Below are 18,462 nucleotides of genomic sequence, written 5' to 3' on the forward strand. Positions count from 1 at the left end.
TACTCGGTCAGCGAAATCAGAATAGGCCGGCGATTGTTAATAAGCTGGGAAAAAAGGCTGGCTTAATACTAAGAAAAAGCTGCAGCTGTAAATCCTTCATTTCGAAAGCTTCCCTTGTTGTATTACATTAGCATTTTGTCAATTTAGAAATTTTATTTATTTATTTTTTATTGCCCTTGCAGGCGGACGAGCATACAGCCCGCCTGACGGTGAGTGGTTACCGTCGCCCATGAAGCAATACCAGGTGCATAGCCAAGCGGGCTGCCTACCGTATAATAAATAATTGACATAAAAGTTTGCAAATATTATTGGATATTAAAGCAAACTGGTTTTAAAATTTAACGAGTACTAATCTCCCTTGACATAGTTTTAAGTAAACAGCCTTATTACGAATTCCCTTTCGAACGAAATCGAAGACATTTATGTCATTTGTATGATTTTGTTTACATTTGCCTAGAATAATACTACTTTATCTCATCCCGTCCATGTTGTACCTGCGTACTGCGACGGCCAACCGGCATATACTGTTGTTATGATATATGTTAAGTCCGGGTGGTTATCACCTGCCGCCGATATTCGCATTGTAATGCTATGGGCTCGGTAATAACTTTACATAAGGTGGGCCTTGGTGTGCTCATCCTACTATTTCAAGAATAAAAGAATAGAAAAGTTGAACGAAACTTTGTATTAGCACTTATGTTTATAGACAAAGCCATGGTGTTTCGATTAAAGATGAAACTAATGTCTCAGTATCGGGTATCAATATCAGTATTGTGCGCTATCAGTCGGTTAGTAAAAAGCCTAGTATTAACTGGTCCTAGTATGGACTGGTCCTAGTATTGACTAGTCGTCGTTGCCTAAAGGATAAGACGTGCGGTGCATTCGTATCTAGCGATGCACCGGTGTTCGAATCCCGCAGGCGGGTACCAATTTTTCTAATGAAATACGTACTTAACAAATGTTCACGATTGATTTCCACGGTGAAGGAAATAACATCGTGTAATAAAAATCAAACCCGCAAAATTATAATTTGCGTAATTACTGGTGGTAGGACCTCTTGGGAGTCCGCACGGGTAGGTACCACCGCCCCGCCTATTTCTGCCGTGAAGCAGTAATGCGTTTCGGTTTGAAGGGTGGGGCAGCCGTTGTAACTATACTGAGACTTTAGAACTTATATCTCAAGGTGTGTGGCGCATTTACGCTGTATATGTCTATGGGCTCCAGTAACCACTTAACACCAGGTGGGCTGTGAGCTCGTCCACAAATCTAAGCAATAAAAAAAAAAAAAAAAGGCGTTTGTATATTTCTAATGTGTATTATAAGACAGGTTATCTGATATTATTAAGCGATTACTAATAAGCTTATAGAGAGCACAATGTGAATGTACTTCGCTATGTTGAACGTTAATACCAACTAATCAATTATCAGCATTTCATTAAGATAGACGCCCAGTCGTCAATTCGAGGGCCGCGAATTATGTCAGGGCTTAAATACTCAAAAGATGACAGGTAACTACGTATTTGAGACGTTCACGTGATGATTTCCATGATGAAGACATGACATAGTATTTTTTTTCCTCCTGCCTAAGCTGATAGCCTTGAGAGGCTCAGCGTAACCTTAACTAGTAGATGAGCTCACGGGGCTCAAACCGAAGTGATGCTAACACTGGCCCTAGCAAGAGCAGTGCTTCGCAGAATCTACCACCGGATCGGAAACGCGACCCATTGAGAAGATCCGGCGAGAAACTCAGTAATAAAAATGCATCTGTGTAGTTCACACGCAGTAGAAGTAACATTTTCATCAAGTATTCTATCTCATTTTCTCGTAGGATAAACATACACATGTACGTATATTTTTGTCTCTTTCTGGTGTCACCTTTTTGTTTTATCATGTTTTTAATCTTGACATTGCTTAAGAAGTATCCACATCAAAATTTAAACTAAAAATATATATATCTGTTTTATTGTGCTCATCCTTAGCAACGTTGAAATTGATAGCATCACTGATAACTACTGTATAGAACACATCTTGACTTTAACATCAACTATTAAACTCATTATACTATTCTCGATTAGCAAAGGAATGAGTGGTCTGAAACTTATTTTTTTTTAATTCTCGTGTGAACGCACCAGAGATATAAGGTTGAAATATGAACCGTATTTTACAAAGGTTTTGTTCTCTTTAAATTATATAATGGTACTTACGATCCCTTATAATTATATAATAATGCTTACGATTGCCTCACGGCAGAAATAGGTAGAATCGGACTACGCACTTATGTAATCTGAAACATCACCATCGTTTATCACAGGAATAAGGTTAAGGAAGGTTTTAAGAATTAAGGAGCTATGGGAAGATAGGTAAAGATAGTGCAATTTCAACTGGTCGACAGAGAAATATTAGAAGTTATTGGAGATAGCCGAAGCCATACTTACTTGTATCAGTGAGACAGATTATTACCGTCGTCATGATAACCGCCTTATCGTTGCCGCCGCTGACTACTCCCCGAATCCTGATCACGCAAGAGCCAGTCACCGTTGACGCCCTAGACACGTCCTTACGGATCCATCAGATCCAATAACCTTTGCCTATGCCTTTGCCTTTACCTTTGCCAATTAGAGGCCTTCAGCTCTAGCACTAGGAGCAGGCTTAGGGACCCCGGTAACCGTACTCGTCGAACTCGACAAAGAGTTCTACATGCAACCTAACCCACGCATCAGCTCGCTGAGTTTCTCGCCGGATCTTCTCAGCGGGTCGCGATTCCGATCCGGTAGTAGATTCATTCGCGAAGCAACTGCTCTTGAGATGTTAGGTCTTCTTCGGCGGCGCTCGGGCAGCTGTTAGCTAATCCCACCCCTCCTGGCTGAGCCTTTGCTCGCCCGCCTGTCCTGGTGAAACTGGAAAGGCCTCAGGGCCACCAGTAATCCTTCAATCATAAAAAAGAAGATGATTACCGCAAATATCTTTTGCTTTATTGACTTAAGGTCTGAATATAATTGCCGACTGGGATTTAATTTGAAAGTTTTTTTACTAGCTTTGTATAGGTGAGCTCCCACTTTATCTGATAGTGGCCGTCACTATCAATCGTGGACGTCAGCAATATAATACTGGTTTGAAGAAGTAAACCATAATCTTTTCAAAATTATCTAATCTAGTAACAGAAGTATACACTTACCGGAGTTACTCAACAAAGGGAAATCCACAGGCATGCCAGTACATCCAGGTCATGTAGATGAACCAAATATGCAGTGTTAAAGTGCTTGTGTAGTTCAGTACTAAATTGAATTGAAACGCCAAATAAAAAACAACATTTTACTAAGTACTTTTTTAACGTTACAATCTTATCAACTAGTCTACATAAAACGATATATATGATAGTAGATAGATGATGCCTAGAGACGTCTTTTGTTTTAAATATTACAATGTCCTCGTATTACCTACGATATGATAATAAAAAAGGTCAATAACACTATGAACTACGGGACCTACTTTAAATTATTAATATGTGTTTTTTTGGAACATCAATTTTATTGTATTATCATTAGATTTCTTTAATTACACATTTTTAGTGCGTACTAGCTGACCCAGCAGACTTGGTAGTGCCTCAATCGATAAATAAAAGACCTAAGCTTTTGTATAAAATAAACTTAAAACAAACAAAAGAAATCCGTCCGACGGGGGACAAATCAAAGGAAAAAACAAAATAGTTATTTTTATTTAATTCCGAGCATTTTCATATTTATCTACCTTTTAAACCTTCTCTGGACTTCCGCAAATAATTTAAGATCAAAATTAGCCAAATCGGTCCAGCCGTTCTCGAGTTTTAGCGAGACTAACGAACAGCAATTCATTTTTATATACATATATACATTTCTCTTTTTAGTAAATATATATGTTTGTTTATATATGCGTTTTCGAGTGCACAACATGATTTGTTGTTGTTTAATTTTGTATCAATCGTAAATGATTCTTTTAGGATTGTATTTGATATGTAGTGTTTGTTTGCTTTAGAATTTTATCTGTCTTATCTTGTTACATTAAGTTTATTGTTTCTTTGTTATATGTTTCTCAAAGTTGTAGTATTATCCCTTATTACGTTTCTTAATTCGGTCTGATAGGGAATGTTGCTTGAATTTCGTCCTATTAAAAAGCAATATTTTGCATCGAACTTACAGTATAAGTATAGTATAACTTTAAATAAAGTATCATTGCTCGGAAACTATACTTTAGACTGAGTTCTTGTTGCGAATATAAAATTAGAACAGTATACGAATTTCATTGAATGGATCGTTTTCAATTTTGCCGTCAAAAAAGTAACGATTTCATGAATTTAAACTTTCTCTAACTTTAAATTTTTTTGTATTTAGGCGTGTTCTTAATTAAAAAGTGCTTCATCCCAATCAAGTCAATCACTCATTTATAGCTAATTTTATATAATATTCATTAATATTTTTCATTTTACACATTTGATAACGCCAACACGAATGACAATTTAAATAGGAACTCTTTAATTTATTATACAATGGTATTTAGTTTCACTTTGTTTCTTTTGACATGTTATTTATTTTATCCTTGAGTTTTTTGTCTCGCGAAGTTATATGTACCAATTACTTATGCAATTATTTAATTCAGTTAATCGTGTCTGTGTCTTTCTCGAGCCGTAGACAAAATTAAAGCTAATTTTACGATTAATTATCGCGTTCATTTTTGAAATAACATAACGAAAATAATGAATGCGAAATCTCGCAAATGTTGTTTTGATTTAACGATTTTTTGGTCTGATTTAGAGTTAATTACTTGATCGATTTTCTATTGAAGTACTGTTAGCGTGTTCAATAGTTACATTTCTCGTAATATTAAACGGACATTTTAAATAGAGTTGTTTAACTACGGTTCACAACCCATATCTACTACAAATATCTAAATCTATACTAATATTATAAAGAGGAAAGCTTTGTTTGTTTGTATTGAATAGGCTCCGAAACTACAGAACCGATTTGAAAAATTCATTCACTGTTTGGAAGCTACACTATTCCCGAGTGACATAGGCTATATATAATCTTTTTTGACAAAAATTAGGGATCCTTACTAAAACTCCAATAATGTAAATCCAAGGTGTAAAAAATTACCTAAAATAATCTTTACATCGCGTGCTCTGCGAAAACTATTGATGATAGAATAAAATAATGTACTACGACTTTGTAGAACACATTATTATTTACAAAAAGTGTCGCTACAGCATATGTCTAACTATTATAGTTTTGCTGTAATAAGTGTTCTTTTATTTAAGAAAATAAAACAACGTCAAATATCGTTGAAATTTTTGTTAAAGACCCGAGCAGAGCCGGAGCGGGCCGCTTGTATAATATAATACTATAAGTAGTTAATTTATAATGCAGTATTTTAATGATCTTTGTGCTTACTTCGTGGATGGTAAAATTCCAGTGCGTCTCTCCAATAGAAAATACATTTCTCTTTGAAAACGAAGACACTGCAGTCCAAGCTATAAAACGTCTATATTTAATACAATGACTTCCTATTTTACTATAACTAATTCATTCGATTCGACTAGCATTAATTTTTATTGTTAGAAATGACTCATCCTCGTTGTTATTCATAACAATTCATTTTAACCCATCAAGGCTTAAAAAAATAATTGTGTTCAGTGATGCCTATAGCATGGTTGTAAATTAAGATTTGATATGATAAATTTGAAAATTGTAAAGCCGATTACGACACACACACACACGCGTTTCAGTCAGCTCTCGACTACAATTTTAGCGTCAGCCGATAACGTATTATACAAATGAAAGAAGAGGTACAGTAAAAGACCAACGCATACTATGAAGAATAAAATACAAAAGCACACAATACACTCTGAACAGAAGAGACGAACTCTGTCTATCCTATTGATTTGCCCCGGGTTGTCTACCGCTGAATAGTTCCACATTATTGCGGCCGAGGTTCTTCTGAAACCAAAGGAAAATGTTATCAAACGTAAGTTTTTATTTATTTTTTATTGTTTGATGGGTGGACGAGCTCACAGCCCACCTGGTGTTAAGTCGTTACTGGAGCCAATAGACATTTAAACGTAAATGCATCACCCACCTTGAGATATAAGTTCTAAAATCTGAGTATAGTTACAACAGCTGCCCCATCCTTCAAACCGAAACGCATTGCTGCTTCACGGCAGAAATAGGCGGGGTGGTGGTACCCACCCGTGCGGACTCACAAGAGGTCCTACCACCAGTAAAAAAGTCCTACCACAAGTAAATCACCAGTGTTGTACGCTTCGCTGGGACTGTCGTGAAACCTATCGTATAAAATTAAATGTTTTTGTAATTAAATTCGAATTATGCATGCCCTAAATGCGATTCACTTGAAATTTTGATGTTATTGACAATTTGGGGATTTTACAAGCATCAATGTATCGCTAGTGGCTGGCGATTAATTTTTGGAAAATATGTACATTATTTACACGAGATAAAAAATTAATTAATGTTGATCATGAATTCACGAAGTCACGTTAACGTCTCGTATTTTTGTTTCACGAGGCTTTCATTGCCTATGGTAATAATTATAGAGGTGCAAATAAAATGAGACGTACCATATGTGGATAATGACATAGCGGAATTGTTGCTAACTGGTAATTACTTCGGTATCTCATCTGAATTGGCTCTCAAACAGTGCAATTGATGTGGTCTTCTTGTTCATTATTATTATGAATAAGCACGTTGATATTATTTTTCTAATTGACTTTTTAAGTCCGGATTAAAACAATAAGTATCAGGGTGTGTTGGAAATGTGTGTTGAAAATTAGAACTAAAATAAACCGGGCTATAGTAAATGGAAAACATTTACCAAAAATCTCGTTGATATTATTTTTCTAATTGACTTATTAAGCCCGGATTAAAACAATAAGTATCAGGGTGTGTTTGAAATGTGTGTCAAAAACTAAAATAAACCGGGCTATAGTAAATGGAAAACATTTATCAAATTTAGCATAAAATTAAGTTCATTTTCATTTCGTCAATTGAGAATATAATACAAAGGGGCCCGCCACGTTGCCTCGAGAGCGTCCGTCAATTAATTCTTATTTGTGTTACATTACGTAATTCGGTTATTCGTTACGATTAATTAAAAAATCGCAAATACCATCGCAAGAAAATATAAAAATTGTTTCGTAATATTTTTGATGTCTGTCTTCGATTTCGGTATTTTTCTCAGACACACTAAGTTTTTTTTTTTATTGCCGAGCATACGACCCTCCTGATGGTGAGTGATTACCGTCACCCATGGACATCAGCAATGCCATTTGTAGAGCTAAGCCGCTGCCTATCGTTAAATAACCAAGGACGTCCTAAGAATGAAAACATTTTGCCGCGCACCATCCAGCTATGGAATGAGCTCCCCTCCCCTGTGTTTCCCGAGCGCTATGACATGTCCTTCTTTAAAAGAGGCTTGTGGAGAGTATTAAGCTATAGGCAAGGGCTTGGCTCTGCCCCTGGCATTGCTGAAGTCCATAGGCGACGGTAACCACTCACCATCAGGTGGGCCGTATGCTCGTCTGGCTACAAGGGCTATAAAAAAAAACATGAACTGAAAACTATTTCAAAATACATATATCTAATAATAGTAATGAAATATAAATTGTCAGTTTTCAAAACCGACATCTGATTATATACATTGTTTGTTTAGTTTGAGAGCACAGGTGCGCGGCGTTCCATACACAATGAACGAAATCAACATTTGTATTATAGAAAACATTTACAACACGACCTTGCCGTATACGAGCCGTGGAACAATTTCGAACTATTTGTTGTCACGAGCATAACAATTTAAACTTATAGATGAAAACAAATTATAATGCACTCGATAAAAGTCAGCGTGTGTAAAAGATAAATTCTCAAGATTCCTGTCTAAGTATTAGAAACTGATATTCTTATTATACGTTATCTATTACCGTAATTATCTGCTGTGTTATTTCGTATTGTGAGTACCAACCATCATGTTGCTTATTTCTGCCGCAATATCATTCAGTTCCGGTTTCAGTCTGAACGCATGTAAGTTCGTATGTGCCTGTTTTCGGAGTAAGGTAAATAATAAAAAAGATGTGTGGTGTCGTGGGACACCGGATAGGAATGAAGTTCCTTATTATAAAAATATTAATTTTAAGTTCTATTCGAGGTATAAAGAAAATAAAACTGGAGATTTCGCAACAACCCACGGTCGAATGACGGTAACGTGCGAACTTATTGTGGTACACTTCATTCATGGTTGTTAGTGTATTGCGCAAACGAATGCTCTGAGATTATGGTCAATTAATGATAAAAAAATATGTTATTTTTTGTACGTTATTACAAAGTTAAGTCGTACATTGTGTGCATTACTAATTTGTACGTTACTACAAAGTTAAGTCGTACACTGTGTGCATTACTAATAAAAATCTTACGTTACGGATGTTTTTTCCCGGTTAGGGTACCCCTCCGCATCGTCCCATAAGGAACTTCGTTCCAAAACTTCGTTCGAATAAGGAAATAGGCAAGAAGCGGCTCTGGCATTGCTAATGTCTGTCCATCCATCCAACCATCGGCAACCACACATTATCAAAAGGATCATATGCTCGTTTGATTTTAAATACAATTCAAAAAAAATGAGCATTTCTCGCAATATGATAAGTAAATAAAGTTTCTGGATTTGCTTGATTTTAGAATAATATTCAATGATATAATTTAGTTATTCGGATTTCAAACAGATTGAAATATTTCGATCGATCAACTCTCCAGCGACACACAGTGAGCCAATTAAAATAGGTACTTCAAATTTGATATCATGGACTCATGGTAATTGACATCAATAATGATTAATTAAAAACTGTACGTCGCGCGGTTCCCTCATTATTCATTTCCATTAATTGACAGAGAGCCAATTTAGATGAATCGTGCCGTCAATTTGCGTGATTGAGTTTTTTTTGTATTCTATTGTATTAATAACATAAAAAATAAAAATATCGATAACGTATGAATTTGTTGTAAGTTGTATTAATAATAACATAAATCTATTAATAACGTAAAAAAATAAAAATATTGAAATTAACGTATGAATTTATTGTAAGTTGTGTAATAAAAAATATCGCCGCTTACCTTCATAATAAGTACGTAACATAAAATGAATTAGATCGCCTGTTAACTCCGAAAGAACTATATTCATTTTGCCGTACAAATGTTTGTCATCTTATCTCTTCACTCTTAATTAATTTTCACGAAGCGTCACTTCTGTTTACAATTTACATAGTCACGAATTTTCCGAGTATTTTTGTTATCGACGGACGAAAGCAAACACGACCAATCTCGCTCTTACTTCGTAAACGTATGGCTTCAAGCGTGTCGACTTATTTCCACTATGCACACGTGTTGAGAAGCCTTCAATTGTTATCAAGCCGGTTGCAAATGATTAAAATACGGCTTTATCGGAACGGAATACCGGTCGTAATCGCGTGCGCCGACGTATTGTGCGGTTACGGTACGTTTCCGTGTGTACATCTTGCCAAAATTTAAAAATAGCTCAATGGTTTTAAGTATGTGCGAATAGAACCGACGTCGCGATAACGCGACATTATATTTGACGTGTTGTTTTGATGTAATTCAATATATATTGAACTAGCGGACTCGACAGACGTTGTCTTGTGAATGCATACACAAAAATTCATTAAAGTCGATCCAGCCGCTTAGTTGCAGTATAGATAAATTACGTAGAACATCCAGACATCCTAAAACATCCAGAGTGCGACCCAAACGCATACAAAAAAATTACATAATTCAAATCGGTCCAGCCGTTTGGGAGTTTAGTGACATACACACGTACAGTAGAATTATACTCGTAAAGATTCTCGAATTCGAAGTCTGATTACACATTTTCATTCACTCTTATTTGATCTCTATCCGGCTATATTTACGCTTTACTGGGACTAATCTCTCTATATATAAAAATGTATTGTTGTTCGTTAGTCTCGCTAAAACTCGAGAACGACTGAACCATTTGGCTAATTTTGGTCTTGATTTATTTGTGGAAGTCCAGAGAAGGTTTAAAAGGTAGATAAATATGAAAAAGCTCGGAATTAAATAAAAATAACAATTTTGTTTTTCCTTTGCTGTGTCCCCCGTCGGACGGATTCCTTTTGTTTGTTTTATGTTTAGAGCATATTCTTACCTGAAGGGTAGGCAACGCACTGGCGTAAACGCTGGTGACCGTGGGCGGCGGTGAATCATTTACCATCAGGTGACCCGCCTTGCTCGTTTGCCTCTTAGTTGTTATAAAAAAAAAAATGTTTATTTTATACAAAAGTTTAGGTCTTTTGTTTATCGATTGAGGCACTACGAAGTCTGCCGGGTCAGCTAGTGCTAAATATAATACTTAGTTTAGTTAGTTAACCATTAGTTAATTGGATCATGTAAATAATATGTTCACGAGCAAGTTTACGAACTTCGGCGATCACTAGGGGGCCGGTGTGCCAAACAATAACGCAAAAAAATGATGTAGGTATAATATATTTCGTGATAACTTGATAACACAATTTTGTCTCGCGTTCTATATAGAACTAACCTTATCGCTTCGTGTTTAGTACGTTTAAGAAATGATAAAGCGATGAACAATTCCTAATCTGGCGGCTTTCGTTTTTAATATCTGTCGTAGTAATATAATACGCGTAGTTCTGATAAGAACAACTGTTTGGTATTGTTTATTGTATGATAGCACTAACTAATGTCGTTAAAAGATAAACTAGTGCAGGATACGCACATTGCGATAAGCAATTGGATACTTTTTTCGAATTATTTTAGCGTTTCAAAGCGCTTTTTATTTATTTATTGCTTAGGTGGGTGGACGAGCTCACAGCCCACCTGGTGTTAAGTGGTTACTGGAGCCCATAGACATCTACAACGTAAATGCGCCACCCACCTTGAGATATAAGTTCTAAGGTCTCAGTATAGTTACAACGGCTACCCCACCCTTCAAACCGAAACGCATTACTGCTTTACGGCAGAAATAGGCAGGGCGGTGGTACCGACCTGTGCGGACTCACAAGAGGTCCTACCACCAGTGCTAAAAGATATTTATAATTGTAGCGATATTTATTTTGGCGATTCATATATAAATACATATTACGTACAATTGAAAGGTCCGCAATAAACTCTTGTTGCGAGGAGGTGGTAATTGACATCAATAATGATTAATTAAAAACTGTACGTCGCGCGGTTCCCTCATTATTCATTTCCATTAATTGACAGAGAGCCATTTTAGATGAATCGTGCCGTCAATTTGCGTGATTGAGATTTTTTTTTATTCTTTTGTATTAATAACATAAAAAATAAAAATATTGATAGCGTATCAATTTATTGTAAGTTGTTGCGATGAGGTGGTCACGACCCTCAGTATTGAGGAAACCGAAGCAAGAAGAAGACACTTGAAACGCGCTAAGGATAATTTTTAAACATTTTGCGTCACACAACCGCAATCAGGTCATCATAAGTGTCTAGTGTGTATCGCTCATTGGATGATAAATTCTGTGGAGTCATTACCTAAATGTGATACGCACAATGCATTATAGTTAATACCTATACAAGTCAAAGTATCAATGAGTATTGGTACTTATCAGTGAGTGACTTGTCCGATATGATATTATTCGATTAATAATGTAGAATGAATTGACAGGTAAACTGTAAGCCGAGAGCATGATTACACGAATTTTATTAAGATGTGTAAAAATACGAGTAGGTACGTTTAGTTAATTTTTTTTCTTTCAGATTTCATGTTTAGTGTAGATATAGTTTGATAGAATTTTATTAACTTAACAGTAAATATTTTTTTTATTGCTTAGACGGGTACACGAGCTCACATCCCACCTGGTTGTTAAGTGGTTACTGGAGCCCATAGACATCTATAGCATAAATGCGCCACCCACCTTGAGATACAAGTTCTAAGGTCTCAAGTATAGTTACAACGGCTGCCCCACCCTTCAAACCGAAACGCATTACTGCTTCACGGCAGAAATAGGCAGAGTGGTGGTACCTACCCGCGCGGACTGACAAGGGTCCTACCATCAGTAATTACGCAAATTATAATTTCGCGGGTTTTGATTTTTATTACACAATGTTAATCCTTCACCGTGGAAGTCAATCGTGAACATTTGTTGAGTACGTACTCATACGTATTTCATATGAAAAATTGGTACCGGCCTGGGTTTCGAACACCGGTGCATCGCTCAACGTGAATGCAACGGACGTCTTATCCTTTAGGCTACGACGACTTTGAACCCAGTCCAGCCATGCCCAGCCCGGCCATGCCCAGCCCGGAAATTAGCCGATTTTATTTTAATGGGATTTAATTTTTTTATCCTATCTATTCTGATAGTCTTGAGAGGCTATTTCAGCTTCTCCTTGACGTGTATGTGAGCTCACAGAGCTCAAACCGGAAGTATTGTTAACACTGAACCTAGCAGAGCAGTACTTCGCAGAATCTACCATCGGATTCGTAACGCGACCCACTGAGAAGATCCAGCGAGAAATTCAGTGGGCTGTATCTACTCAGTGGGTTAATTTACTCGTCGAGCCCTTTGTCGCAAGCGACGGGTTCGATGAGAACGGTAACCGGTGCTTGAGGTACCTAAAAGCACCGTTAGTGGATCGGGAGGATCCGTAATGACGTGCTTAGGGCGACGTCGACTGTTTACCATTCGTTCCACAGGATCGGGTATAATAATTTTTGTTACATGTCAATTAAGTGTCCAGTAGGTTTTAAAAAAAATGGTACTCACCCGAAGAGGGGATAATAATATGGCCTAAAAGACCTTGGGTATGAAAGTAGAGTAATATAATTAGAGCGTGTCCTAAAAAGACTTTGATGAACTGTGTGACAGAGGATATCCAAGAGATGGGTGTGTGTGTAGAGATGATGTGTGGTGGTCCTGAATGGAAAAAAGAAGGTTCAGGATCGTTAATAATTATATCAACGAGGTAATTAATTATATTACGTAACTAAAGCAGCACAAGATAAATGTAAAGTAAATAAAAGAGTTTAATTAAAATTTGAAAAGGCTTATGTAACAAGAAAAAATTCTTTATTTTTCTCTTCGAATATCTTTTGATATGAATATAACGGCGAAGCTCCGTAACAATGGTTTTAAATTTCCGTCATTTCCCGCATAGTATAAAATAGCTGACATAAAATTTTAATGAACGATGAGGTAATTGTGTCTTTCATCTGCGAACTGTGTTTTACGGAAGGTTCAGTGATGATGATGAAAATCGACGTATTTTATCAACCAGAATCGTGCTGTACTCTTTATTTTTTAATTTTCAATTCTTGATCTAATTGTTTGACTTCTTTTCTTAATAATTTGACAATAAATTTGCTTTACATGCTGAAACGATTGTCCTATATTTATATAGTAGTCCTAATAAAGTATTCCCTGCTTCGATGCCCTCAGAACGAGGACCTATTCACAGCTTTTCTTGTTAATAACTTACCGTAAATAGTAGGAAAGACAAATTGAATGCCGTGAAACGGCGATGAGTTTGAGCCCACTGAGTTACTCAACGGATATTCTCAGTGAGTCGCGATTCCTAGCCGGTTGTAGATTCAGCGAAGCACTGTTCTTGCTAGGGCTAGTGTTAGTAAAATCTTTTAGGATGAGCCCGTGATCTCAAGTACCCACTCGGGCGTAGCTGGCTACCTTAGGCTACCAGCGAATAGGTAGGAAAAAAGGGAAAGCTCATGAGGTAGTCTTAGCTACATAGTATAACATGAACTTGGCATAATATTGAATCTTTTTAAAAACTTAAGCTTTATTATTCTTACTTTAAAGGACTCTCTTTAAGCGACTCTCCTCACCTATTGCGGATTCCGTGTACAGCACGCCGGACTAACTTATCCATTCTGAAGGAGCTCGGAATTACGAAAAGGCTGTCCGCTATCTGCTTCCAACGTATTTCGGTCACGTCGCTCGTAGATACCCCGATAACTTGGAGAAGCTGATGGTAGTTGGTCAGGTTGACGGGAAAGATCAAGCGGACACTCACCTAGCCGCTGGTTTGATCTGGTAAAGACGCTCTTCGGCCTGCTAATAACCGAGACTATAAAGACCGCTGAGGACAGGAAGATGTAGGGAAGTATAGTGCATCGAGTGGTGAATATTTTAAACTAGACACGGCCTTCAGCAATGAAGAGATCGACTCAGAAGAAGTTTCTCGCTAATTTGGTCTCAGTCCAAGTTAAAAGTGTTAATTGCATTAAGGCTTTCTTGAAGCGTGCATGCTTTCTTTTGTCGCAAGGTAGGTAGTGGCGTTCATGTTGTGACGTCATTGAATTCTGGTAATCGCTTAAAAATATGTAATTGGAATAAGTTAACACTTATGCAATAAAATCTATATGGAAGATTTACATGAACGAATAGACAGAAGAAGTGAAGAGACATTGTTCTGATTCCAAAGAGAAATGTTTAAAATTACGCCTGAAAGATAAAAAAATAGAGTAAACAATAATTAATGTAGTTGAACGTCAATTATGCAGAGCGTGTTCACGAAATAAGCACAAAGGTTTTTGTGTTGCAAACAAAATTTAAAATTCTCGATGTTAATTGAAGCATACGTGATTGAAAATATCGATCGAATCATGTATGTAGTAGTATAATGTATGTCTATGAGGCAGTGCACTCTTTTGTATGTGGTAAACGTAACAATGAGCTGCGAATATTTATTAAAAATTGATTCTATGCTCTTAGCTTATTTTGGTACTGCCAAATTATTTTCATAATATAGATAGATAGACAAACGTTTTATTTGAGATTCGACATTCTATATATCGATAATTTCCAGACTTATCGAATCACGTTGTTTTGTCTTATTTTAAAACTACGAAATCTAAAAATCCTTTATGATGAAAATTTCAGGCATAGTCTTTGACGCTAACTCAAATTTAGAATCCTCAAGAGAACGCCAAAGTCCTGTCCTGTGAAAACAATGAGCTTCATTAAATAGACGCTTGCCGTGGTAAACTGAGCTCCCAGTACGTCTCATTTATTTTAATCCTTCGCAACTAGTATTACGATCACCTAGATTAATGTACCATAATTTTATTTCACAATAAGCTAAGCAGTTTTTCGGTGATTTTAATGGGCAGATTGAATTAGATCCGGAAAAATTGCATTATTTCATTTTAAAATTACAACCAGTGGATTATTGCAGTGAGTTGGCTATAAAAACGAAATAAAAGAATACACTAATTCTATCCGCCATTGTAGCTCCAGAGTTCAATTTATCAAGTGACATCAATCTGCAGACTGTACATCACTCCCCAATACTTCTACATCACTGTGACGTGGCTGTCCTTCAAACTAGATTTGAAAATAGTCCTTATACAGACTGGCAAAGTAGACAGTGTATTGGTTTTGGCACTGTCGACGTTAACCTGTCCTAAACAATAAAAATATTTTCCCGTTACAAAAAAGTTTGGATTTGGATCAAAGTCCACAACAAAAACAAAACATAGAAAAATGATATCTATATATATAATAATGAATTGCTGTTCGTTAGTCTCGCTAAAACTCGAGAACGGCTGGACCGATTTGGCTAATTTTGGTCTAGAATTATTTGTGGAAGTCCAGAGAAGGTTTAAAAGGTAGATAAATATGAAAAAAACTCGGAATTAAATAAAAATAATAATTTTGTTTTTCCTTTGTTGTGTCCCCCGTCGGACGCATTCCTTTTGTTTGTTTTATGTTTATTTTTTACAAAAGTTTAGGTCTTCTATTTATAGATTGAGGCACTACGAAGTCTGCCGGGTCAGCTAGTATTTAATAAATTTTTATTTTGTACTTTTCATATCTGAAATCGGATGGTGTGTAATACAATTCGTTATTATCAAAGGCCGTGTCCATTACAATCATTTTGTTGCTGTCGAAACTGTGCATGGGGGGATTAAAACCGCACGCGTTCCGGGAACTTCAAAATGAAATTTTATTCGGTTGCTGGAATTAAATTGATATCGGGAAAATCGAAATGAGTGCATATTCATTTTGAATAAACAAAGTAGAACGTGATAATGTGTATTCATTATCCTTATGTTATGTTTAAATTATGTTCGTTTATCGTAACAGATACAACAACACTTCGTCTGTCGAAGACCAGAAAAGATCGGAGCGGCCGCATATTGTTAGAACTACAAAGGCTGTTAATGCTGTTAATGCCAGAATTCCTCGAAACCCCATTAGGAAGCAAAAAATCTTATCGCGAGAAATGAAGATTCCCGCTAGGACTCTGTCGCGTATTATAAAAGAAGACCTGAAGCTCGGTGCTTATCGTCGATATACAGGACATGCCCTAAACCAATATTTACAATTAAAGAGAGTGAAAGGCAAAAAAACTTCCTCTTTACCGATGAAAAAAATTTCACGATTGAACAACACTACAATAAGCAAAATGATAAAGTGTACGCTCACAGTTTTAAAAAAGCTGCTCAAGTGGTCGGAAAGGTACAACGTGGTCATCATCCTGCGTCAGTGGTGGTTTGGTGGGACGTGGGACGTCATTAAAGAGTCACAAAATTACATTTTTGTGAAAAAGGAGTGAAAACTTCAGCCAAAATGTATTAAGATACAGTTTTGGATAATGTTGTGAAAGCTCTCAGCAATACACTTTTTTAAAATATACCGTGGACTTTCCAGCAGGACTTTGCACCTGGTCACAAGGCACGAACTACCCAAGCCTGGCTTGAAACCAACGTTCCGGGCTTTATAAGAGCTGAAGACTGGCTCTCATCTAGCCCAGACCTCAACCTTTCAGACTTCAAATCATGGTCAGTTTTAGAGGACATGGCCTGCTCTAAACGACGCGGTGACATTGAATCTCTTAAAAAATCTCTGGAGCAAACAGTGGCGAAATTTCCCTTGGAAACAGTGCGTACGTCCAAAGATTCGTGGCCAAACAGATTAAAGGCTTGTATAAAAGCCAAAGATGGACATTTCGAATACTCCTAGAATATTTTTTTGTTTTTTGCTGAGAGTTTAATAAATATGTAGTATTATTGTGTATAAATTTTAATATTATAACATTACTTCATTAAAAAAAATGCATTATCATCTGTAACAGAACTTATTGGCTGAACTCGGTATAGGTTACAGCACAATGTGAATACCGCCTCTATTTATCTATTTTATTTTCTGTAAACAATATTTTGTTTACATTGTGTATTTTGTCTTTTAACTAAATTTATTGGTATTAGAAGAAATGTTTTGTTTCGTTGTTTTATTAATTCTAGCACATTAAAATAATTTAACCCAATTAACATTAACAACAACAGGTTAACAGTGAAATTGATGAAACTGAAAATAATAAGAAAAATCTTTTCTATTGCTTATTATCGACTATTGTACTATAGTCAGCTAAGTTTCTTGCAATGATGTTATAGTATAACATCATTGGTTTCTTGTATAACAATTAACTAAGGTGACTTGTATGAATAACGCATCATTAAAACGAAATTTATGTAACATTCAAGTGTAGATAATGTTAAAGGACAGATTAAAAAGCTCACTTTCTGTCATTCATTTCAAAAGCCATTTTGAACACTAACGAGTCTCTGGATAGATTTTTCATCTTTTGTTTCTGATCGTATCGCAAAAATTCCGAGCAATATCATTCATTTTTGAAGCTAGTGTACCTTTCATTTGAGTTTCGCGTTGTGTGGGATGTTTTGTATGGAACGTACTTCGTCAGTTTAAAGGTTCATAGACCCCGAATCTATTTTGATTGAATTGTTGATTTGATATTGTTTGTTCTATAAATAAAATCGGAATGCGTTGGTGTGATAATTACCATCTTACCACCACTGCAGTATTTCGAGCCGTATAGATAGGTACTAAAACATATGGGTAGGTACATTTAATTTTAAGGGGTACATTAAATTTTTTCTAAGCTCACGGGCTCAGCGTGAGAGAATTGCTAACATTAGCCCTAGAAAGAGCAGTGCTTCGTTGAATCTACTTCTTCTTTCTTCTTCTTATCAGCCCATGGACGTCCACTGCTAGACATAGGCCTCCCTCAAGCCTCACCACAAAGACCGGTCCTGCGCTGCCTGCATCCAGCATCCATCCATCCATCCATCCATTTTATCTACTACCGGATAGGAATCGCGATCGACTGTGAACAACCTCTCGAGGTCACTAGAATAGGTAGGGAAAAAAAGTGAAAATCCAGCAAAAAACTCAGTGATCTGTGTCTATGGGCCAGTTCGCACGTCGTACTCTTCGTCGTAATCGACGAGTTCGACGAGGACGGTGGCCGGTCCTTAAAGAGCCTAAAAGCACCAAGAGCTGATCCGGGGAATCCGACAAGATATGTTTTGAGCGACTTCAACTTTGCTTTGCCCCGTCGCGTGGGTCGGATATGTAGTTAGTGGTGGCCACAATAA

General features: G+C 36.6%; 1 long non-coding RNA gene across 1 annotated transcript; it reads right to left on the reverse strand.

The window, feature by feature from the left end:
* Positions 1-3,298: 3,298 nt before the first annotated feature.
* Positions 3,299-9,691, reverse strand: LOC114251637 (uncharacterized). The gene is made up of 2 exons (XR_003625115.2): positions 9,144-9,691; positions 3,299-5,969 (listed from the first exon to the last, which is right to left on the reverse strand). It is a non-coding gene; the product is annotated as an uncharacterized LOC114251637 (long non-coding RNA).
* Between the last annotated feature and the right edge of the window lie 8,771 nt (positions 9,692-18,462).

This window comes from Bombyx mandarina, chromosome 03, assembly GCF_030267445.1.
Source record: "Bombyx mandarina strain Sakado chromosome 03, ASM3026744v2".
Taxonomy (NCBI): Eukaryota; Metazoa; Arthropoda; class Insecta; order Lepidoptera; family Bombycidae; genus Bombyx; species Bombyx mandarina.